The 24,822-nt window shown below is 42.2% G+C and overlaps 1 pseudogene; it reads right to left on the bottom strand.

Moving 5' to 3' along the window:
* Positions 1–24,470, bottom strand: part of LOC133235280 (protein Abitram-like) — a 41,270-nt pseudogene extending 16,800 nt beyond the window's left edge.
* Between the last annotated feature and the right edge of the window lie 352 nt (positions 24,471–24,822).

A 24,822-nucleotide genomic window follows, 5' to 3' on the forward strand; every position in this document is an offset into this window, starting at 1 on the left:
TTATTATCATCGTGGTGGCTCTTCAAGTCAGGAGTGTTAGGTATTCATAGATGTTTTAGTGTGAAGAGTTAAAGAGAACTCTAAAAATATGCTTGGTTGTCGGAAATACGGACCCAAAGGAGGCTCACATTGAATGAATTGAAGTGCCAGAACAGTCTTGGTGTGCTATAAAGGTTTCAGTTCAGTTCAGTTTAGTCGCTCAGTCGTGTCCGACTCTTTGGGACCCCATGAACTGCAGCACACCAGGCCTCCCTGTCCATCACCAAGTCCCGGAGTTCACTCAGACTCAAGTCCATCGAGTCAGAGACGCCATCCAGCCATCTCATCCTCTGGCGTCCCCTTCTCCTCCTGCCCCCAATCCCTCCCAGCATCAGAGTCTTTTCCAATGAGTAAACTTTTTGCATGACATAGCCAAAGTACTGGAGTTCAGCACCATTCCTTCCAAAGAACACCCAGGGCTGATCTCCTTTAGGATGGACTGGTTGGACCTCCTTGCAGTCCAAGGGACTCTCAAGAGTCTTCTCCAACACCACAGTTCAAAAGCATCAATTCTTTGGCGCTCAACTTTCTTCACAGTCCAACTCTCACATCCATACATGACTACTGGAAAAACCATAGTCTTGACTAGATGGACGTTTGTTGGCAAAATAATGTCTCTGCTTTTGAATATGCTATCTAGGTTGGTCATAACTTTCCTTCCAAGGAGTAAGCGTCTTTTAATTTCATGGCTGAAATCACCATCTGCAGTGATTTTGGAGCCTCAAAAAATAAAGTCTGACACTGTTTCCACTGTTTCCCCATCTAATTGCCATGAAGTAATGGGACCGGATGCCACGATCTTAGTTTTCTGAATGTTGAGCTTTAAGCCAACTTTTCACTCTCTTCTTACACTTTCACCAAGAGGCTTTTTAGTTCCTCTTCACTTTCTGTCATAAGGGTGGATTCATCTTCATATCTTAGGTTATTGATATTTCTCCCAGCAATCTTGATTCCAGCTTGTGCTTCTTCCAATACAGTACCAAAAACTTATGTTATTAACTTTTTTCCCAGCCTACCTCAAAGGGACCTATGGCCATATACCAGGGAGACTGTGCACTGGGGAAGGGAAATAATCAGATCTTTTGAGAACTACCTGGACACTGGCTATGAACTAATTCCTGGAGACTCAAAGCATCACTGTAGCCCACCAACACAGGGCTTTATAAAGGTCAGGTGACCAATAGAGATTTATCTCAGGTACATCAGAGTGGGCCCTGAAGGTCTCTGAATCCTTCCTGTGCTTATTTCCCCAGACCTGGAATACTCAATAGGAATATGTATATTCAACCACCTCATGCGAAGAGTTGACTCATTGGAAAAGACTCTGATGCTGGGAGGGATGGGGGCAGGAGGAGAAGGGGACGACAGAGGATGAGATGGCTGGATGGCATCACTGACTCGATGGACGTGAGTCTCAGTGAACTCCGGGACTTGGTGATGGACAGGGAGGCCTGGCGTGCTGTGATTCATGGGGTCGAAAAGAGTCGGACACGACTGAGCGACTGATCTGATCTGAATCTCATAACTGTCAGAATCTCCAGGTTGGTTCCACAACCTGTGCAGTGAGGGCTATTATAGTAGGAAAGGCCAAGTGGAAGCCACCCGAATCATCTCTATCTACAATACTAAGCAAATGCAATACTGCATTCCTGGGAGAATTGGAGAAATCATTGTCACCATTGATGACTTGAAAGGTGCAGAGTGTTGATTTCAGCCACATTTCCTTTCACATCTCCTATTTGGCCTGTGCAGAAAACAGATCTTGGAGAATGACAGTGGATTATCATAAACTTAATCAGATGGTTATTCCAATTACAACTGATGTTCCAGATGTAGTTTCATTGCTTGAGCAAATTAACACATCCCCTGGTACTTGCTATGGAGCTATTGATCTGGCAGACACTTGTTTTTTCTTGAAACCTATTAGCAAAGATAGCCAAAAGTAGTTTGCTTTCAGCTGGCAAGGCCAAAAATACACTCTCACTGTCCTACTTCTGTGGTCTATCAACTCTCCAGTTCTATGTCATGATTTAGTCCATAGGGACCTCGGTCACCTTTCACATTCACAAGACATCATGCTGGTTCATTACACTGAGATATCATGCCAACAGAACCCACTGAGCAGGAAGTATGGCTCAATGGTAAAGTATCTGCCTGCCAATTCAGGACCTGCGGGAGACATGGGTTTGATCCCTGGGTAGGGAAGAGCCCCTGGAGAAGGAAATGGGAACCCACTCCAGTATTCTTGCCTAGGAAATCCTAGTAAGTTCCCGCCAGAGGAACCTGGCAGGCTCTTCTGTAGTCCATAGGAGTCGGACCCAACTGAGCAACTGAGCACAAGCCAGAAGTAGCAACTATTCTATACACATTGTTAAGACACTTGCATGTCAGAGGGTGGGAAATAAATCTAACAAAAATTTACCTCAGTGAAGCTGATGGGGTCCAGGGGTGGGAGGGTATGTTAAAATATCCTTCTAAGAAGAAGGATAAGTTATTGCATCTGGCCCATTCTACAGCCAAAAAAGAGGCACAGTGCCAGTGGACCTCCAGATTTTTGAGGCAACATATTCCTCATTTGGGTATACTTCTCCAGCCCATATACTGAGTAATCTCAAAAGTTATTAACTTTGAGTAGCATCTAGAACAAAAGAAGTCTGCTATACAAACTCCTCTGGCACTTAATCTAGCAGACCCTACAGGGCTTGAAGCATCAGCTGCAATTAGAAATGCTGTCTGGAGACTTTGGCTGGTCCCTTTAGGTGAATCACAGCACAGACTTTCAGGATTTTGTGGTAAAGTCCAACTCTTCTCTGACTAACTACTCTCTTTCTGAGAAGCAGCTTTTAACTTTCTCCTGGGATTTAGGAGACTGAATAGTTACTTAATTACAGATCACCAGGTTACCATGTGACCTGAGCTGCCCATTATGAACTAACCCACTAAACTATAAATTGATCAAGCACAGGAGCATATTATTACCAAATGGAAGTGGTATATAAGATATCCAGACTCAAGCAGGTCTGAAAGGCACAAGTGAGTTCCATGAAGAAATGCTCCAAATGAAAATGATTACAACTCCTGCAACATTCTCGACTTCAGCCTGCATCCTTGACCTCATGGAGTGTTTCCTATGACCAGCTGACTGAGGAAAAGAAAACTCTGGCTTAGGTAACAAATGATTCTACCTCTTCCCTAGGCATTACCTGAAAATGGACAGCGCAACGCTACAGCTCATTTCCTGAGTATTTCTGAAAGACAGGGATGAAAAGAAAGGTAGAACTTTGATTAGTGCAACCGATTGTTCATAGGAAGGAGAGATGACCAAAGGTACAAGTCCATGAGGACTTATGGGCTTCAGCCAATGGTTTGGATGAATAGTCAGGGACTCGGAAGGGATATGATTAGAAATTGATGACAAGCGGATCTGAGGAAGAGGCCTCTGGATAGACTTCTTTGAATGCGCAAATAATGAGAATACATTTCTGTCCCTTGTGAATGCTTACCAAAGTGTGACTTTGGTGAAGAAAGATTTTAATAATGAAGTGGATAGAATGACCCCTTCTATGGATAATAGTCAGTATCTTTGTTCAGCTATTCCTTTCATGGCCTGATGGCCACAAAGTAGACACGCTGGAAGGAATGGAGGTTAAGTAGAGGCTCAGTAATGTGGACTTACATTCATCAAGGACAATCTGGATACAGCCACTTCTGAGTGCTCTTTTACCTGCAGCAAAGACCAACACTGAGTATCTGATATGACACCTTTCCCAGGGTAATCATCCAAGTACCTGGAGATGGGTTGATTAGACCATCTTCATCATGGAAGAGACAGCACTTAGTCTAACTATATTTACTCTGGATATATATTTACATTTCTGACATGCAGTGCTTCTTCCACATATATCCTCTTTGGATTGATAAAATGTATTATCCACCATCATGATAGTCTTCCACACAATATTGATATGATGAATCACTTCACAAAAAAAATGAAGTGCTGTAATGGTCCCATGCTCATAGAATTTTCTAGTTTCAATGCATTCTCCATCATTCTGAACAGACGGCTTGATAGAATGGAAGAATGGCCTTCTGAAGGCCCAGTTACAGGTGCCAACTAGGTGGCAATACAAGTGGTGCAGGGTAATGTCCTGTATGTAGGAGGCTATATTAAATATATCCTGCTGTTTCTCCCATAGCCAGTATTCATAGGTCCAGGAATTAAGACATGGAAATTTGAGTGGTTCTATTCATTATTATTTCCAGTGAGCTACTAGAAAAACTTGCGCTTCCCTTGCCTGAGATCTTAGGCTCTGCTGGTCTAAAGGACTTAGTTCCAAAGGGAGGAATGTTTTCCCCAGGCAACACAAAATGATTTCCTTGAACTGGAAGTTGAGACTGCCACTTGATCAGTTTGAGCTCCTTGAGTCTCTGCATCCACAGGAAGAAAACAGTTGTAAATGGCAACTACAATGGATAACTAGTTGCAGAAACGAGGGTTGTAATAGTTATAAGTATTTATTCCTTACTTTTTATGAATATGTTTCAATCGTGTGCTAAAAAATATTTTTGTTTTCTTCATTTCTTATCCCCTTATCATGTAAGTTACTAATAATAGTTGGGCTTCCCAGGTTGCACAGTGGTAAAGAATCTGCCTGCCGATGCAGGAGATGCAAGAGACATGGGTTCAATCCCTGGGTCAGGAAGATCCTCTGGAGTAGAAAATGGCAAAGCACTCCAATATTCTTGCCCGGAGAATTCCATAGACAGAGGAGCCTGGCAGGTTACAATCCATGGGGTCACAAAGAGCCAGATATATAATAGTTAGCTTTATATCACAGTATTTAAATTATAAAATATCAAAGAAGAAGAGTAAATGTCATCCAAGGATTTTGCACATTCTTCAAGGGAAACAGCATTTTTTTGGTTGTATGTAGAATAGTTGTATCATTTTAGGTGTAAGTATAACTTTGCTACTGCCTTTATTTGCAGATTAAGTATGTTTAAGAAAAGATGTATAGATCCTAAGTTAACAAGGGGTGCACTGTGATGGTCATTTTATGTGTCAGTTGTCTAGGCTGTAGTCTTCAGTTATTCAATCAAACATTAATCTAGGCATTGCTGTGAAGATATTTTGTAGATGTGATTAAGTCCATTGTCTGTTGACATTAAGTAAGGTAGATTTTCCTAGATAAACTGGGAGCACCTGATTCAATCAACTGAAAGACTTTAAGTGCGGAACTGAGGTTTTCCTAAGGAAGAAGAAATCCTGCCTGTGAATACTAGCTTCAGCTCAGTAGCCTGCCCTTCCTAATGATCTTCCCTGTGGATTTCAGACTTGCCTTTCCAGTCCTCATAATCACGTAAACCAGTTCCTCATAATAAATATTTTTTATATGTCTCCCACTGGGTCTGTTTCTCTGAACCCTAACTGATACAGTTAGTTACAAGACTATGACAAGCAAAATGATATGTGAAAAATTGTTAATAATATTCAGCTGGATTCTGATGGTACCATCCGTTTTTACTCTAAAAGTCCAGACTATCAAGTCACACTGACCTGAAATTGTATCCTACCTCTATAACTCTTTAACCATGTAATTTGGGACAAGTTAGTTACTCTCTCTGAGCCTCTCTCTTGAATGGGTTTGATGACACTAACCTTTAAAGTGTTAGGAGGGTTAAACAGAACATGTAGCACAATGCTTGGGGTATCACTGCAATAATTACCTTCATCATTATAGCAACTGATATGCCCCATAGTCAATCGTATCTAGAAGATTGTTTAGGGGCCTTCTTTTTTCAAGCCAGTCCATCTATTCTCTCCTTTGTATTATTCCTTTTCTGTGTGGTCCTGAATGAAATTGGTTGCTCTGTTGAATGTGACAACCCACTCCAGTATTCTCACCTGAAGAATCCCATGGACGGAGGAGCCTGGCAGGCTTTAGTCCATGGGGGTTGCAAAGAGTCAGACATGACTGAGCATACATGCACAGAATTGAATGAAATAACAAATAATTAAACAGAAAAGCTATAATCTTCCCCGGCAGTTGTCCAATCTAGACTCTTCAACAATAAAGTGAAGCAACTAAGTGCTTTTTATGCTCTTATAATCATAGCTTACACTCTTAAATACAACAGCTTATTTAATTCTCACGACAACCCTATGGGGTATATAAATGTAACTATCTTCCCTTTACAAATGAAAAATTAGGCACAGACAGCTTAAGGAACTTGTCCACAGTCACATGGCTAGATGGTGGGAGAGCCAGGATTTGGACCCCAGCAATGTGGCTCCAGAGTCTGTCTTTAACCACTGTACCACACAGCCTCTCATTACCGAGCTCCATCTGCCAGAAAGCGTAATTAAGTCTGGAAGGACAGGTCTGGAAGGCTGGGTGACAGGATGGATCCTGCAGGCACTCTGGCAGATGGTGTAAAATGATGATAACTTGCCTGGGTGACCCACACTTGGTGGCCTGGGAGAAGCTCATCCACTCCCTGCTGCTGCATTGCCTCCTTCTGTCGAGGTGAGAGATGAAGTCAAACCACAGAGCCTCCTTTCGTTTTCCTGAGACGATGACTTAAAGTGACAATTTGCTCAAATCTGTCTTGTTTTTGCAAACCCGACAGGTCATCTGCAAAAGTTACCATAGTCCTCAGTTACTGAGGTGGAAGCTGTTCAAGATTCTGACTGTCTGGGGGTTCACCAAAGGACCATTCCTCCTGGGGCTTGCATACCCCAAGGTGAAGGGATCCATGAAGAAACTGTGTACTCTGTCCATGGTATCTGTGGTGGCACTGTGACTTTGGGAGTAAAAAAGAAAGGGAATAGGCCTACATCCCTAAATGTTGGCCCATGGCCTGGCAGCAAGGCCTGGAACTCAGCATAAAAATGATGCTCCCCTGCACCCCTCTCTACCACTTTTTCTCCCTAAGGAATCCAGTGTCCTAAGCTCATTCCTCATGTCATGAAACGCGCTCTCCAGAAAGGTCCGTAAAGTACTCACTGTAAATAACCTACCTCCCTCTCACAGATTGACCTGCAGCCTAATCCTTGTACCCTGATGCAGTAGACAGTGGCCCCAGATGCCAGGATTTGGGGAACCCAGGAGAAGATTGAAGGCTCTTCTGTGTGGCAGAAAAATCTTTCCCTAGGCATTCCCCTGCTCTACACAGGTGTGTCTGCCTTGTCTAACCAAGTCATCACCAAGTCGTCATTCTCTGGCTGTTAAGTCCCCTGGGGGCTTTAAAAATTCTACTGCCCATGCTGCCCCCCAAACACCTAAATTAGGGTCTCAGGGGCAGGTCCCAGATTTCTGTATTTCAGAATCTCCCTAGGTGATTCCCATGTGCAGCAAAGGTAGGAAACAAATGGGCCAAGTTCTCATGAGAACTGTGGGAATTTGTATTTTCTACCTTTGGGAGCCCTTGTGCATGCTAAGTCACTTCAGTCATGTCCAACTTTGTGCAACCCTATGGACTGTAGTCTGCTAGGCTCCTTTGTCCATGGCGTTCTCTAGGCAAGAATACTGGAGTGGGTTGCCATGCACTCCTCCAGGGGATCTTTCTAACCCAGGGATCAAACCCGCATCTCTTACATCTAACCAGCATTGGCAGGAAGGTTCTTTACCAATAGTGCCACCCAGGAGTCCTTGAGTCATTCAGAAAAGCTCTAAGCATCATGACCAGTCTCTGTAGACTGACAGGGACTCTGCTATGAGATTATTTTCCTCTGGGAAGGAGCAGGTTCCTCTGAGCAGAATCAGATCAGGATGTGCATGAGTGTATGTGTATAAATGCACCTGCTCCTGGGGGATGTGGGCATGTGGTTCTGTTTCACCAAATACCAGAATAATCAGAGACAGCTGTGCTGCTGAGGCATCATTGGCCTCAGCAAGATTGGTTTTGCATGGCTTCCAGGAGTGCTGTAGGTGTGCTGTGGGTGTGAGAGAGATGGTCCCTTGCAGAAGGAAAACACACCACATATTTCTGCATCTCTGCATATTCATGTCTGGGAACCACACATCACCAACAAAGCTGTTAAACCTTTGCTGGCTTCTGCAGATCACTATTGCAGCAAAACAGAATTGGGAGGTCCTGCCTGGGTGAGGACACAGAGATATCCTGGGATTGGTTGATTTGTTATGGGACCAACATTCAGTCCTTTGGATACTGAAATCACAACTGGAGTGACAAAAATGTTTAAAATGGTACAGAAGCACAGTAGAGGCACTGCTGTTGTTCAGTCACTCAGTCGTGTCTGACTCTGACCCCATGGACTGCAGCACGCCAGAGCTTGCTCAAATTCATGTCCATTGAATTGGTGATACCGTCCAACCATCTCATCCTCTGTTGTCTCTTTCTCCTCCTGCCTTTGATCTTTCCCAGCATCAGGCTCTTTCTAATGAGTCAGCTCTTCACACCAGGTGGCCAAAGTATTAGAGCTTCTGCTGCAGCATCAGTCCTTCTAATGAATATTGAGGATTGATTTTCTTTAGGATTGACTGCTTTGATCTCACTAGTTGAGGACATAAAGGGCTAGAGATTTTCCAGGTCTCCAGCCCTCACTGTAGCCATTCTTCTGTTTTACACACACACACACACACACACACACACACACAGAACCCAAATCAAGAATCCAAATTGAGGCATTTTTACCTATTTTTTAAAATTTATTTATTTATTGGCTGTGATGGGTCTTAACTGCTGCGCAGGCTTTCTTTAGTTTCAGCGAGCAGGGACTTCTCTTTGTTGCAGTGTGTGGGCTTCTGACCGCGGTGGCTTCTCTTGTTGCAGAATACAGGCTTTAGGCATGGGCTTCAGTAGCTGCAATTTAAGGGCTTAGTTGCTCTGAGGTATGTGGGATTTTCCCAGACCAGGGATCGAACTGGTATCCCTTGCATTGCAAGGTGGATTGTTAACCACTGACTAGACCACCAGGGAAGCCCCAGTTTTGCCTATTTTAAAAAAATCTTAGTGTGTTGGAGAAGAAACTAATACTTATTAGCATCTGTGTTAGGAACTTCACATAAATTAAATTCTTTAATCCACAAAATAACCCCAAACCTGAAATAGGTATTTTTCATTCCATTTACAAATGATAAAACTAAAGATGTCATAAATTAGGTAGGTTTTCCAAAAGGGACGAAATTTCAAAGTTTTGGTTTACCCCACCTCTTTCTGACTCTAGAACTTGGTCTTTCTTCTCACCAGGTGGCATTGAGGGCTATGTTGAGATTTAATAAAGTAACTACTGCTGGTATTAATGCTGTTAACACCCATTTCTCATGCAAGTTTTGTGCACTTGTTGCAGTGAAAAGGGAAGAAAAGAGAAATGAGAGATGAGTTTTCTTTTCTTTCCTGGGAACAAAGAAGATGGAGAGAATAGTAAGCAGGCCTGATTACTCCTGGTTTTTACTTTAACTGTTCCTAATCTGTTGTCTATTAATAAGCTTGCTTTTCTGTCCCCTAGCTCTGCATGAGCTATATTCTGCAGCTACTATCCTTTAACTCTATGTTAATTACATCCATATCTGGTATTCACCTTTACAGCACTCTCTTTGCAAATTACCCCTTGTAGTTTTATCTTTTTGCATTATAGAAAGAAAGCAGCAATGCAACACACACAAGACAATAGACCCAACTACCAGGTTAGGGACTGCCAGACCCAGTTACCCAGCTACTTGATGCCAGCCTAGGACTGTTTTTGAAACCATGCAAGAGGAAGAAGAATACAAGATCCTTACATTTTTGTTCTTCAACATCAGCCCCTTCTCTATACAAATCCTCCAGATTCCTCATGGAAAGGAGGCCACAGTCCTTGAGGCACAAGCCTACTGTGTCTCCCCTCTGCCAGCTGAGGATTAAAGCCACCTTTCTATTTCCTCCAAACTCTGTCTCTGTATTTTTTATTTGGCTTCAGTGGGCTGAGAAAGACAAGATTTTTGGCGGCATCACATGGGGCATTCTGCATGAACTATCTTAGGTAGCTCTTACACAGCCCTGGGGAGTGAGTAATACTCTACTCATTTCACAGATGGGGAAACAGGTTCAGAGAAGCTAGGCTGACTCCTTGAGGTCCACAGCCAGTATATGCAGAGTCAGATTTACCCCCAAGTCTTCACTTCTCATTTCTCTTTAAAACCAAGAGTGATAAGAGGCTCAGGACAGATTTTCAGACTTCAGTAAGTATCAGAGTGGAAATCTTAGGACACAAGAATAGGGAACCTCCACTGACCTCAGGCCACACCAAATGATGGGTGGTTTCTCTCCTAGTCTCTGCAAAAGGGCTACTGGGAACTTTCAGAGTGACAAGCCTGCTGTAGACAAGGCAGTGGGTGTTCAAAATGCCAACATCACTTCCTTCGAAACATATGTCTATTATTGCAGCAGATTCATTGTGCAGTTTTCCTGCAGGCAAAATTAATATCTAATTCACTGCCCTCATCAGGCTATGATGCATTGCAAGTACAGACAATAAACATTTTCCTTTTTTGATAATGACAGCAGATAAGCACCTTCTAAAAGGCAGAGATATTAGCACACAGGCAGCCAGGTTGCTGAGACTTGTGGACAAATAATGAACAATAATTATTCTTCTTACATTTTCTCCAATTTCCAAATGAAAAAAAATCTCTGTTCCTTTAAGACTCACACACTTTCACTTTCAGTTCCCCCTCCCTTTTGTCCTTTCTATTTTGGCATTTCATTTGCAAGAAGTCTCCATCTCCCTTATTTACATGTGAAAAAACTTGGAGCATCATGTGGTGAGGGTTCAGGCAGACACTGAATTCCATTCAATTCTCATTTCCTCTCTGACAGTCACCATTGAATCAATCATGTTCTCCCTGCCCTCTCTCTGACCACCTCGGAGGTCCCAAATCGCTTTTCATCTCATGTGTCAATCACCCTCAGACCATGTCCACTTTTCATTACTAACACGCTGTCACATGACCCTCTAATCTGTCACTTTCTGACAGCGGTTAGTGTGCCAATTGATTTAATTAGCAATCAATTAGCTTGTTACTATTGGAAGTAATTACCTTTTATAGAGAAAAGAGTACAGCTGGTGAGGGCAATAAAATTGCACTAATAAAACTGCATCTACTCCCCTCTGTACAGCAGAGTCACTGCACTCAAGGGCTGGCCAAATTATGGGTGACATGCACATCTTTTGAATAGTCCATGGGGATACATTCCCCTCCTTATTATGTGCAAAGCCCCTCTGTCATTGATATTACCCAGAATTGGTGTTTTCAGGGAAAGATTGAATTCATGGATTTCAATCTTGCTCTAAAAAGCTTATATTTTGGAGCAGGAAGAGAACCTGGAGATGCACCTGGATGCTCCCTTTTCCAAAAAGGGAGTTATTAAGGTTCAGAGTGGCTAAGTGACTCGTCCAAGGTCACACAGCTAGCCAGTGCTGAAACCCTGAAGAGAAATCAGCCTCCTGACTCGTAGCCCCCACTTCTCACATGTCTGGAAGGGGCCTCTTTGCAACATTCCTGCACCTCTGTAAGTTGCTTCTCTGCATCAAGGATCACCTGTATCTATGAGGGAGCTGGCAGGGAGGAGGGGGTAAGGAAGAAAGAAGGGACATATTCAAGAGAAAGACTCTCATGGTCGAGAAGATAAGACATTGTGATTTTAGAGTCACATTTTGAAAACTGGAGGGGAGAAAACTCAGCCATCCAATGAGATAGGGCATGGTGCAGTCTTGGGTGGCACAGAAGTGTCATGATTTTTGGCACAATTGCCTCCTTGTACACTGACTTAAAACGCACCCTCCGCCACTCTTGACCCAGGGCCACAGTACATTTCCCGCACTTCCACTATTAAATTCAGCCTCCAAACTACTCCCCAGGCGCACGATGACTCGCTACATTAGCTCCGTGCTGAAGGAGAGGCAGTAATGAGATGACTAAGGAGACCCGGATTCCATTCATCATCCTGTTTGCTCCAATATAAGTGTTCTTTTATCAGCACTATTGGTACTGATGTCATCACAGGAGGCATAAATCACTTCACCACTGACAGGGTCCTATTAAGGGTCATGGCCTAAAATCATTATTGACAAATTAAGGATCATACTTGGCCATTTTGTTGGTGTGCCCTCAGTTGGGGGGTTCGCCTGGTTCCCATATCTGGTTGGAAATTAAATAGTCATTTAGAGCCCTGAGCGGCCATGTGGATTAACTCAAAGAGCAGCCACTTCTTCCTCTCCTTCAAATTTGAGAAACTCACAGTCGACTTCTGTTAAAGCAAGGAACTCCTCAGTGGAGCCTTGTGTCCTTATCATAAATTCTCCTCATTGCAGTGGCTGTGGGGACATATTACATGACATTATAGAGTGCATAATGGCACATCCTGGTCTTGAATCTGCTGCAGGCAGCCGGCAGGAGCTTGTCAGAGAATTACTGAGAATTCTCATTTGGAATGCTGTCACCTTTGTCCTTCTCTGTCACCGCCTAATGTGACTGCAGAGGACTTTTTTGGAGGGTGGATGAAATGTAGATGAGAGGGGGAAAGGTGAAGACTTAATACCATCATATTTTTCTATAATTTTGATATCCTAAATTCAAAGAAAAATGACTGCTCCTGCAACATTTGGCAAGATTAGTGTCCTTATATTTTTTAGGGTGAACACAAAAGTGGCTTCCCACTTAAGTAGCTTCCAATTTTGACTTTTAGTACTTATTTTAAGCAATTTATCTGGGCATGTGAGTAAATTCAACACTGGTAATCCATGGATCATTGGCAGGATTTTGGCCCTCCAGGAGTCACTTTAGAGAATATGGTCCTCAGTAGTGATGAAAGATGTTTTAAAAAACACCTGAATAAATAGTCTTATCAGGTCTTTTGGTTGGAAAGAGTCAGTATTGGATTTCCTCCAAATTCATCTACCCATTCAATGTAATTCCACAACAGTATTAATGGTATGTCTTTGTGTGTAGGTGAACTTGTAGAGCTCATATGAAAGAATAAACAAGTAAAATTATGCAGGAGAATTCTATAAAGTAAAAATCATAGAGGACTCCTTGTTCCATCAAATTATAAAACATATTACCAATGTGTAGTTATCAAAACAGTGTGGCAGCAGTACCAAACTAGACAAGCAAAACAATGGAAAAAGATGTTCAGAAATAAACACAATATAAGAATTTAGTACATAATAAATGATGCTTAAAATAATAGGGAAGAGATTGATTATTTGATAATTAATATCATCAGATCAGATCAATAACTCAGTCATGTCCGACCCCTTGCAACCCCAGGAATCGCACCACGCCAGGCCTCCCTGTCCATCACCAACTCCTGGAGTTCACTCAGACTCACGTCCGTTGAGTCAGTGATGCCATCCAGCCATCTCATCCTCTGTCGTCCCCTTCTTCTCTTGCCCCCAATCCCTCCCAGCATCAGAGTCTTTTCCAATGAGTCAACTCTTTGCATGAGGTGGCCAAAGTACTGGAGTTTCAGCTTTAGCATCAGTCCTTCCAAAGAAATCCCAGGGCTGATCTCCTTCAGAATGGACTGGTTGGATCTCCTTGCAGTCCAAGGGACTCTCAAGAGTCTTTTCCAACACCACAGTTCAAAAGCATCAATTCTTTGGCGCTCAGCTTTCTTCACAGTCCAACTCTCACATCCATACATGACCACTAGAAAAACTATAGCCTTGACTAGACAGACCTTTGTTGGCAAAGTAACGTCTCTGCTTTTCAATATGCTATCTAGGTTGGTCATAACTTTCCTTCCAAGGAGTAAGCATCTTTTAATTTCATGGCTGCAGTCACCATCTGCAGTGATTTTGCTGCTGCTAAGTCGCTTCAGTCGTGTCTGACTCTGTGCAACCCCACAGACGGCAGCCCACCAGGCTCCCCCGTCCCTGGGAATCTCCAGGCAAGAACATTGGAGTGGGTTGCCATTTCCTTCTCCAATGCATGAAAGTGAAAAGTGAAAGTGAAGTCGCTAGGTCGTGTCTGACTCTTAGCGACCCCACGGACTGCAACCCAGCAGGGTCCTCTGCCCAGTGATTTTGGAGCTCCAGAAAATAAAGTCTGACACTGTTTCCACTATTTCCCCATCTATTTCCCATGAAGTGATGGGACCAGATGCCATGATCTTCATTTTCTGAATGTTGAGCTTTAAGCCAACTTTTTCACTGTCCTCTTTCACTTTCATCAAGAGGCTTTTTAGTTCCTCTTCACTTTCTGCCATAAGGGCGGTGTCATCTGCATATCTGAGGCTATTGATATTTCTCCCAGCAATCTTGATTGCACCTTGTGCTTCTTCCAGCCCAGCGCTTCTCATGATGTACTCTGCATATAAGTTAAATAAGCAGGGTAACAATGTACAGCCTTGATGTACTCCTTTTCCTCTTTGGAACATAATTTGACTAATATTTTGGAGAAATAATTTACTAATGCATACCTTATAAAACTTTAACTTCCTTAAAAATATGTGTAAAATATGAACCTACAAAAGTAAGGAAGACACTTGCAAGCAAAAGTTTCTATAATTTTGGGAAAGGGAAGGCCTTTCTAAATATGACACCAAAAGCAGAAACCATAAAGCAATAAAGGTGAAAGATTTAATTGCATAATAATTTTACAAATATAGCAAAAATTTAAAATTAAGAGCAAAAAAACAAACTAAGAACACAGAAAGTAGACAAAGGGTAGATAAAGAGTGCCTACTCTAACAGAAAAAAAAAAAAAATTGGATAAACGTAGAATCTGCCTGCATTGCAGGAGACCCAGGTTTGATCCCTGGGTGGGAAAGATCCCCTGGAGAAAGGAATGGCTACCCATGCTAGTATTCTTGCCTAGAGAATTCCATGGACAGAGAAACCCGACAGGCTATAATCCATGGGTCACAAAGAGTTGGACATGACTGAGTAACTAGCATTTACTTCTTTACTTATAAAGAGACTACTTATTAAAACAGAAAAATGAATAACCAATAATTTCAAGGACCACACAAGTAATTGAGGAAATGTTTTGAAATAATAAAAACAATGGAAAATACACCACTTTCACTTATCAAATTGGGAGCATTTTAAAATAATATACACAATGCTAGTGAGTATGTGAGAATTTAGGTACATTCATATTTTGCCTATGGGTATATAGTTGTTATAATATTACTGAAAAGCAATTTGATAAGTTATCAAAGTCATTTTTATAAAGTACATTTTTCTCTGGTGAACAACACAACTGCTAGAAATTTATACTAAAAAATACTTAATAAGTATGTGAAAACATTCTTAGCATATTGTTCATGAAGTACTATTTAGAACATTTTTGAAAACTGCTAAGAACCTAATTTTCCAATAGTATAGGAAGAGACTGTTTAACACAATTATAATTTATTAAAAAAGAAAAAATGAAAACAACCTAAAATTTCAATAGTGAGTACTTAGTGTAGTAGTTTTAGATCTACTTATATGGAAAGATTTTTACAGTATCTTTTTAAACAGAGAGCAGGTTGCAAAGCATGAAAAAACTGATTTGCATGAAGGAGACATATATATACATAATTAGAAACTTTGGTAGACTTTAAATCTCCAATTTAATTTAGTCAATTTTAATGTGATTGTGAGTTAGATGTATTATATTAAAATTTTTTTCTTCCTTGAAAAGAAGTACAAATTATAATTTCGCATATGGAGGCAAACAATACATGGAAAGAAAATATTAAATGCTAATGTAATAAAGAAATTATTTCTTTGGGGGCCTTAAGCTCCAACCTTCAAATTTGTACTGTTCCTTGTGAAATTATTCCATCAAACTGAAATTAAAACCGAAAGATCTAACTGGGTCTGGTCAGCTTGCCTTGCTGTTCCAGATAACTGCTGGAAATTTTCATCTTCCACAAAAGCATCAAGCAACAATTGTGATTGAAACCTTGCACAGAGCTCATACATTGATTCAGCTACTATTAACTGAGCACTTTAGTTTATTCCAGTGAATTTCCTGATGGGGTTAGGTTGTTATAACTGGTCTCTGAACAGAATGGAGGGAAGTAGCAAAGAGTCAAAGCCTGGTACTGGTGCCAGGACAAGGAGGCCAGGTATCAGAACTCAAGCTTACAGCGGCAATGAACCCAAGGCATGGCTCAAGTGAAAATGCAAGGAATCTGACCATGAACATCGGCAACTGCTGCTTTTTTTTCTTTTTTTTTTAACGTTTATTTATTTTAAAATTTACAATATTGTGTTCATTTATGCCATATATCAACATGAATCAGTCACATATGCCCCCTTCTTCTTGAACTTCCCTCCCACCTCCCATCCTATCCCACCCATTTAGGTTGTCACAGAACCCCAGATTTGAGCTTCCTGCGTCGTAAAACAAATTTCCACTGGCTGTCTAATTCTGCATATGTACGTTTCAGTGCTACTCTCAATTTGTCCCACCCTCTCCTTCCCTCCCTGTGTTCACAAGTCTGTTCTCTATGTCTGCATCTCCATTGTTCCCCTGCACGTAGGTTCATCTTTCTAGACACCATATATATGTGTTAATATACAATAGTTCTTTCTCTTTCTGACTTACTTCACTCTGTATTATAGGCTCTAGGGTCATCCAATTCATTAGAACTGAGTAGTCAAACAGTTGCATTTTTGTCACATTCATTCAAGAATTTTCATAGATCATTTGCATATTATTAAATATTTTCAAAACACTTTTTGAGATAGGTAACTGACCTACTATGACCTGGAAGTGAAGACCTCAGCTCTGTTGATTAAATGGGCCTGCCATACATGTTGGGAAGCCAACTCCATCAAAAGTAACTTCTTTTCTGCATGGTGGGCTGCTTTGGTAAAGAGACTGGGAGAGTGGGGATGGTGAGGGTTGCTTTGGGAGCTGAATCGGAGAAGGAATGAGAGCCAGGATACAGTGGGTATCTGGAGGGCCCTTTTGGACCAGCCCATGAGGGTAAAGATGTTGCCTTATGAGAGTTCCCACCCTCTCTGCATTGAGCTTTCCCAACTCCAGCCACAGCCAAGCCTCACCTAAAATAATCTTTTTTCAAGTCAAGTTCCTTTTTGACTCTTATGTAAATTCAAATTTTAAACATTATACACTGCTATTAAATGGAAAACCAATTTCATTTACCATAAAGAGATGGTAATTTCAAAAGTGTATAACACAAGCCAAATATTGTGGTTGTTGTTTAGTTGTTAAGTTGTATCCAACTCTTTTGCAACCCCCATGGACAATATCCCACCAGGCTCCTCTGTCCTTTGGATTTCCCAGCAAGAATACTGGAGTGGATAGCCATTTTCTTCTCCAGGGGATCTTCCTGACCCAGAGATTGAACCCACGTCTCCTCCACTGGCAACTGGATTCTTTACTGCTGAGTTACTGTTGCGTGGATGTGTAAGTCATTTCAATTGTGTTCAACTCTTTGCGACCCCATGGACTGAAGCCCACCAGACTCCTCTGTCCATGGGATTCTCTAGGCAAGAATATTGGAGTGGATTGCCATTTCCTTTTCCAGGGGATCTTCACAATCCAGGGATCAAACCCACTTTTCTTGTATCTCTGGCATTGCAAGCAGATTCTTTACCACTGGGCCACTAAGGAAGTTCTGATTAACCATTAGTATTGAACATTTTCTGCTGAAGGTTCTGAGCCTACAGTTCATTGTCTCCTTGTTAAAAAGGAACTTAACTGAAATGAGGGAGGCCATAAAGACCAGCACAAATGCCTTGAGCTCATCAAAAGGACTGAGAACATTCCATGGAAAGCCACTCTTGTTCCTATGTGGGCTTCAGTGGTTTTTAACTCCTTATTTTTGTGCAACACCTAAAACCATAGGCTACCCTGAACAAAATTACATTGTGAATCTCCCAAGGGGTTTCCTCCTTTTTCAGGGTGTGCTGCTCAGAGACCTAGGCACCAGTTGGGAGCAAGGTGTCCTGGAACAGAGGGATCCAGGGTCTCTGGTGCCTACTCTCAGTCTCAGTGTCTGATGGTGGCAGGGATGATGCCTGGTCTCATGCACACAGGGAGCAAAGGCGTTTGAGGGAGGACCCCCAGAGGCAGGCTGTGGTGAACACATCCCTGTGATCCTGTGCAAAGACCTCAACTTGGAGCCTATAGGACATTCTGAGACCATGGGGCAGGAGTAGCCCTTGGCACTGAATGAACTGTCACTGGAGGCTTGAGAAAGAGAGGTCTAAAGTGTCTGTCCTTGGGGAAGATTCAGAAGAGGATGGAAGGGGGGGCTCAGGACACTCAGGTCAGCCACAGGTGTGATGAGATGTCACCTAGAGCCCCCGCTCAGTGGGCAGGAGGAGGGTGTGGGAGAACTGCGTGCTGGGACTCCCATCTCATCGCCCCCTCCTTTCTCTCTCCTCTTCCCCTCCATCTCCCCCTCCCACACCTGCCACACCCTATCAGAGCCTTGTATTATCAGAGCAGCAGGTTCTGAGATCATCCAGCCCTAGTCCCTCACCTTACAAACAGGAAGACTGAGGCCCAGGGCAGAGTGTGTCTGTCCACACTGGTTCATGCTTCCTGCCTCTCAGGGGCAGGCCTCGTCCACCAGTTTCTGGCCCAGTGTCATTTTTGTGCTCCACAGGCTGCCAGGCAAAAGTACATTTCTGACTGTCCCCTGGAGACCATTATGCCTGGTGACTGCAAGGTGAGAAGACCCATTCAGCCAGTCACAGCCTTGGGATGAGGGAGCTCTCCTGACAACCCCAAACTGCAGAGAAGATTCATTTTTCTTTAAAGAAAGGGATTTTTTTTTTCCTTATAGGTACTGAGGACTCACAGTACCCTCTTAAACTTTTTTTTCCCAGTTATAATATTTCAGCCCTGAATCATTAGAATTTCTTCCTAGAACAAGTGACCCCCAATTTGCCACTTCCTGGCCCTGGCCCCCACAATCATGCTCCCTGCGCTGAGTGGAGGCAGAGGGCACAGCCCCGTCCCTCTTCACTCCAGCTGCAGTTCAGGACCCCTGCCCTACCCTCATCCACAGTGGACTTTGAGGGCTTGAGCAGGTCATAGCCACAGCCTGGCTCCAGGTCTGCCTCTAACACTGTGGAGTGTTAAGACTATCAGAAACTTAGGCTTCATTCAGCTCTCAAATCTTGAAGACAGAGCTGCAGGGAGAGACAGAAAGAGAGAGAGTGAGAAAAAGGAGGGGGGGAGAAAGGGAGGAAAGGAAGTAAGAAAGAGAGAGAGGAGAAGGAAGAGAAATGTTTTTCTGGAAGGACTGAGGAAAGGAGATCCAAGATGAGATGCTCAGAGGAGACAATGGGAGCTGGAAAACAGGAAGTGAGCAAGTGGCGTGATGCTCCCCTCCTACCACGTGCTACCATAAAGCAGCTTCCTCCCCTGCTACCTGTGTTGGGAGGTGCTAGAGGACAAAGACACAGAGAGAGTCCTTGCCATGGATGGAAGTCAGTGTACCCAACAAGGGACTAGAGAGCAGTACCTGCCTTGTTCCAGGCCCTCACTGAATGCTGGACAATCTTTGGCTTAGCTCTGAAATGTATGAGTGGGCAGTTGTATTTACAGGACTCTCTTTTATGTCCTTGGGTGACACCCGTGCCCCTTCCCCTGAGGGCAGGACCTCTGCCTTTCCATCACCGCACCAACACCAAGCACCACGCTTGCCTGGCTCATCACTGGGGGAGTCAGTGGGGAGCGAACACATGCAGGATTGAATGGATGCAGGGTGTGTGTTCAGGGGATGGGGAGCTGTCCGGGAGCCTCGGTAGCTTCGGAAGGTAGGTGAGGTGGGTGCAATCAGAGGAGAGACCCAAACAAGGTGCTCTGATAGCACCTCACTGGTAACCAGCCCAGAATCACATGTATCCTTGGCTACTTGGCTGAACTGAGGACCCCACTTGTTCCTTGGTCATTTGGTGACACAGCCTAGTCACAGGTACAAGGTATCCCATTCTTTTCCTCTAGGTTTCATTAATGACAGAGAAGAGTAAGGTCCAGGGAGGAGCTCAAGGCAATATTTTTGGAGATATTAAATTTTATTATTAAAAATCAACTCTAATTTTGCTTAAAATGTACTAAGAAAATATGTGGAAGAAAAGCAGAATAATTGCTCATAATTTCACATCTTTTAAAATTATTTGCATTAATAAAATTCTTCTACAAACCTCATCCCACTCCTTAGAGAAAACAAGTGATGACAGGATGATGATTTGCTATGTATCTTTCTCATCTATTTCCTGGGCTTCCAGAGATATATTTATATACGTATTTCTTTTTCTTCAAATATTGAAATGGTGCCATACATATCACTCTACAAATGGCTTTCAAATTTAACCATATACAATAGATTTTTTTCTACTTCAATACAGTGAAGTCTCCTTTATTCTTGTTCATGGCTGCATTGTTTTCAGTGCAATCACTACAGTACAACATATGTATCTCATCTCCTATTAATGGACATTTCCATGTGCCCACTTTTATATCATTTCTGATCATTGTTGTTACTTCAAAAAGTGTTATAGGAGAAATCCCTTGTACACATATCCACATTATTTAATTGTAATTCCTGTAAGACAGATTCTTATGTGAAAGATGGCTGGCTGTTAAGGTATACACATTTGAAATTGTAATAGATAAAGTAAATTGTTAGGCAAAAGTATTTTAGTTCATACTTTCCATCAGTGAAACATGAGAGTACCCATTTTCCTATACTCCCAGCAGTATTATGCTATCAATTAAAATTACACTTTTTGAAAATTTGGTAGATACAAAATGCACCATTATTACTGTCTTAAATTGCTTTAAAATATTGTTTAGGATGAGTTCATTTTCACATATTTATTGTCTGTTAATATTTCTCTTCTGAATTTCTTGTTCATCTTGTTCAGGTACTTTACTTTTATCTGGCTAATTATCACTTCCTTTCTTTTTATCATTTTTTGAGTTTGTGTCATGCTTACACAGGCTTTCCCTAACCCCAAATTGTAGAATATAGTCAGCTCCATGGTCATTTAATAGTCTTCCCAAGCGGCTCAGAGATAAAGAATCTGCTTATCAATGCAAGAGACACAAGAGATGAGGGTTCATCCTTGGGTTGGGAGGATCCTCTGGAGGAGGAAATGGTAACCCACTTCAGTATTCTTGCCTGTTAAATCCCATGGAAAGAGGGGCCTGGCAGGCTACAGTCCATAGGGTTGCAAGAGTCAGACATGATTTAGTGACTAAACCACCACCATCACAAGCTGTCTTTATATCACTCATTGATTAATCTATTCTTTTCCTACACATTTGACTCACATTATAAATACTTTTTAAAATGCAATTTTATCTAAATATTTGAGAAATAGAAAGTTCTTGAGACATCTCCAAGACTCATTCAGGTCAAAACTATTTTCATGACAATATAAATACACTGTAGGAACAACATGCTCTCATGCTCTCGTGTCCAGAAGCTATGTGACGTGTCATGGTGTTATTGCCCTGATGGCTACTGAAATGTGTGCTTGTTTAATCTTTCATTTCAAAAGCTTGTTTTGATTTTTAATAGGGTAAATATTGATAAATACAACTTATACATAAAATTCTTTGGGGTCCCCAATAAATTTTAAGCATTATGTAAATAGGTCCTCAGACCAAAAAGTTTAGGAACTGTTGGTCTAGGCAGATATAGTATGCTTATTCTATGACTCTGCATTTCCCCGGCACATTCTGCCTAGCCTGAGAGAACACATACCCTAGACTGAGAGAAACAGCAAGTGGAGAGAAACAGCACAGCTCTAAAAGGATTTATGTCACATCATCTGTCACCTCTGCTTAATAGTTCCATAAATTTGAGCAAGGAGTCTAGCCCAATACAGCCCCTAGACTGTGAATTCTACCAAAGTTTTCCTTTGGTAAAGATTATCAAGACACTTTTTCAAATCAAGATGCAAAAATTTCTAGCTCCTGAGATTTCTGTTCCTGACTCATGTTGAAACTGTTTAGGAAAGAAAACTAGTTTGTGTCTTACTGGTCAAGAGATGCAATAGAACTCCCAGGCTGAGGGTTTTGGTCATTTACTTTCTGTCAGATGTAGCATCTACTCCATGGGATGGAGAGACTGGGATCAGCAGGGATCTGGCCCCTTGAAACACAGCATGGTGCCCTGGAATCATTGCAACTTACAAGCCTGACATTGGCAGTCAGCCCTGCCAGCATGCAGGGATATAATAAGATGGGAAAAAACAAGGGTCATCAGAATTCGAGTTCAAGAGGCATTGCAAATATTGTCTAGTAGTGAGTATAATGTTTATCTTGTGAATAAATTGCCTTTCAAACTCCCCAAACAGCAGTTGTGCAATATGTACTTGTAAACACTTGCTTGATAGCAAGCTCACTACTTCATGATATAACCCTCACTCTTGAACAATTTGCATTATTATCTCTATCTAGAATGTGCTTACCCTCCCCTCCCCACTACACATAAACACACAGAAGCTTTGGATGGCAATTGCTATTTCACTTGCATGTCAGTTCCTTCAGAAACCCCTCCCTGACTCTTCCTCCTCTAATCTCTGTCAAGTGGGTTGAAGATACTCCCTTGTACTCTTAAAGCACACTTGCTTACCTTCAGCTTACTGGAGAAGACTCTTAAGAGTCCCTTGGACAAGGAGATCAAACCAGTCAATCCTAAAGGAACTCAACCCTGAATATTCATTGGAAGGACTGATGCTGAAGCTCCAATACTCTGGCCACCTGATGCAAAGAGCCGCCTCATTGGAAAAGACCCTGATGCTGGGAAAGACTGACGGCAGGAGGAGAAGTGGGTGACAGAGGATAAGATGGTTGGATGGCATCACCAACTCAATGGACATGACTTTGAGCAAACTCCAGGAGGTATTGAAGGATAGGGAAGCCTAGCATGCTGCAGTCCATGGGGTTGCAAAGAGACAGGTATGACTTAGGAACTGAACAATAACAACAAATGCACTTAGACAGAATGATCCGCCGTAACAAATCACCACAAACTGTGTGACTTTTAACAGAAATGTATTCTCTTACCGTTGTGGAGGCTAGACATCTGAAATTGAGGTGTTGTCCAGGCTGTGCTTCTTCAAACTCTCTGAGGGGAAATCCTTTCTCCCTCTTCTAGCTTTTACAGGGTGTCAGCATCTCTTACCTTCCCTGGCTACATCACTGAAAGAGGGCATAGTAACCTACCGCAATATTTCTGCCTGGAGAATCCAATGGATAGGGGAACCTGGTCCATTGGGTTGCAAAGAACTGAACACAACTAAAGCAATTGAGCATGCACTTACGCATGTCTTTTGAGGAGTCACTGCTCAACCCACTATATAGAGGGTAGTAAAATGGATACCTTTGGATCAAATTCAGCCCTTTCCTGCATAATCTTTTATGCATTTGAACATTTCACCTAAGTATCTAGTTTTCCAACTTTGGAAAAATCAGAAAGTCTTTAAATATTGGGACTGCCTTTCCAAAGGCATACATCAGGGGAGTTGAATGGAAGTTGCACTTTTTAGGAGATGTCTATGTTCTCTAGTTTACCAAGTCCTCACCACTTCCCAGCCAATTTGACTTGACCTGTCAAGTCCCTATAGGTTTTTGACTTTGTGACTCATAATTTAAGCTTAGTAATTATTGCTCCCACCAGACATTAAGTTGTCTTATTTGACTTTTCATTTCTAGAATCTAAGTTAGTACATAATACAGAGTAGTTTCTCAAAAAAGAAATTTGTCAGATTAAAGAATGTAGAATTTACACTGAACAGAAATATGTTTTCCTTTAATTCCTACCTGCAAACAGGTCTTATTCCTGAAATCACAGCCACACAGAATGAAGGTTGCCTTTCTTCCATTTAAAAATCCTATACAATTAAAAACTCTCCTTGCATGGCCCTGTAATAAACCTTTCTCTGTTCCCCCCTAAAATACTTAATGTACAAGAGGATAGCCACAGTTGTACTAACATTAACTCTGATTATATCTCTGTTAACAAAGAGGGGTGTTGGGAGGCAATCTAAGATGGTGGCATATGAAGATCCTTGCAGAGGATGAGATGGTTGGATGGCATCACTGACTCAATGGACATGAATTTGAGCAAACTCCAGGAGATGGTTAAAGACAGGGAAGCCTGGCACACTGCAGTCTTCAGGGTTGCAGAGTCGGATACAATTTTGCAACTGAACAATAACAACAAATGCATTTAGATATAATGATCTGCCATCTGTGCAAATCCAATGCACACACCAATTTTATAGTCACACATAGAAAATCCACCACTAAAAATGAACTGTTAATTGGCTGAACAGATCTTTCACAACAAGGGATAAAAGGACCACGTGGATAAGAGAGGCAGAGATGGAGAATCACAGAAAAACACATACCTGGCATGGCAACCCACAGGAGGAAAGGATCTTGTGGATCCAGAGCTAGTCCCAAAGGAGAGAAAAGTTCATGCCTCATGTTGATCACCAATACTTGGGAGCTGGCACTGGAGATAAGAAGACTCCCAAAACATTTGGCTTTGGAAACCAACAGATCTTATGTCTGGGAGATGTGGGAACTGTGGGGATCTATACTCCTTTTGAAGAATGTATGTGGTCTCACTAATCCTGGGACCCGGTACAAAGGCAATAGAGAAGTGCCTGGACTATATGTGAAGGAGATTCATTTGTTAATCTAAAGCATCTGCCAGAGGGACAGGGGTGAGGCGGGACTTTCTCTGAGAGTGGAGATGTTGGCAAGTGCCATTTTGTACCGTATACCTTTGTAGTGCAGGTAAGCAACATGTGGACACAGTTGCTAAAGTCATAAG

This window comes from Bos javanicus, chromosome 2, assembly GCF_032452875.1.
Source record: "Bos javanicus breed banteng chromosome 2, ARS-OSU_banteng_1.0, whole genome shotgun sequence".
Classification (NCBI taxonomy): Eukaryota; Metazoa; Chordata; class Mammalia; order Artiodactyla; family Bovidae; genus Bos; species Bos javanicus.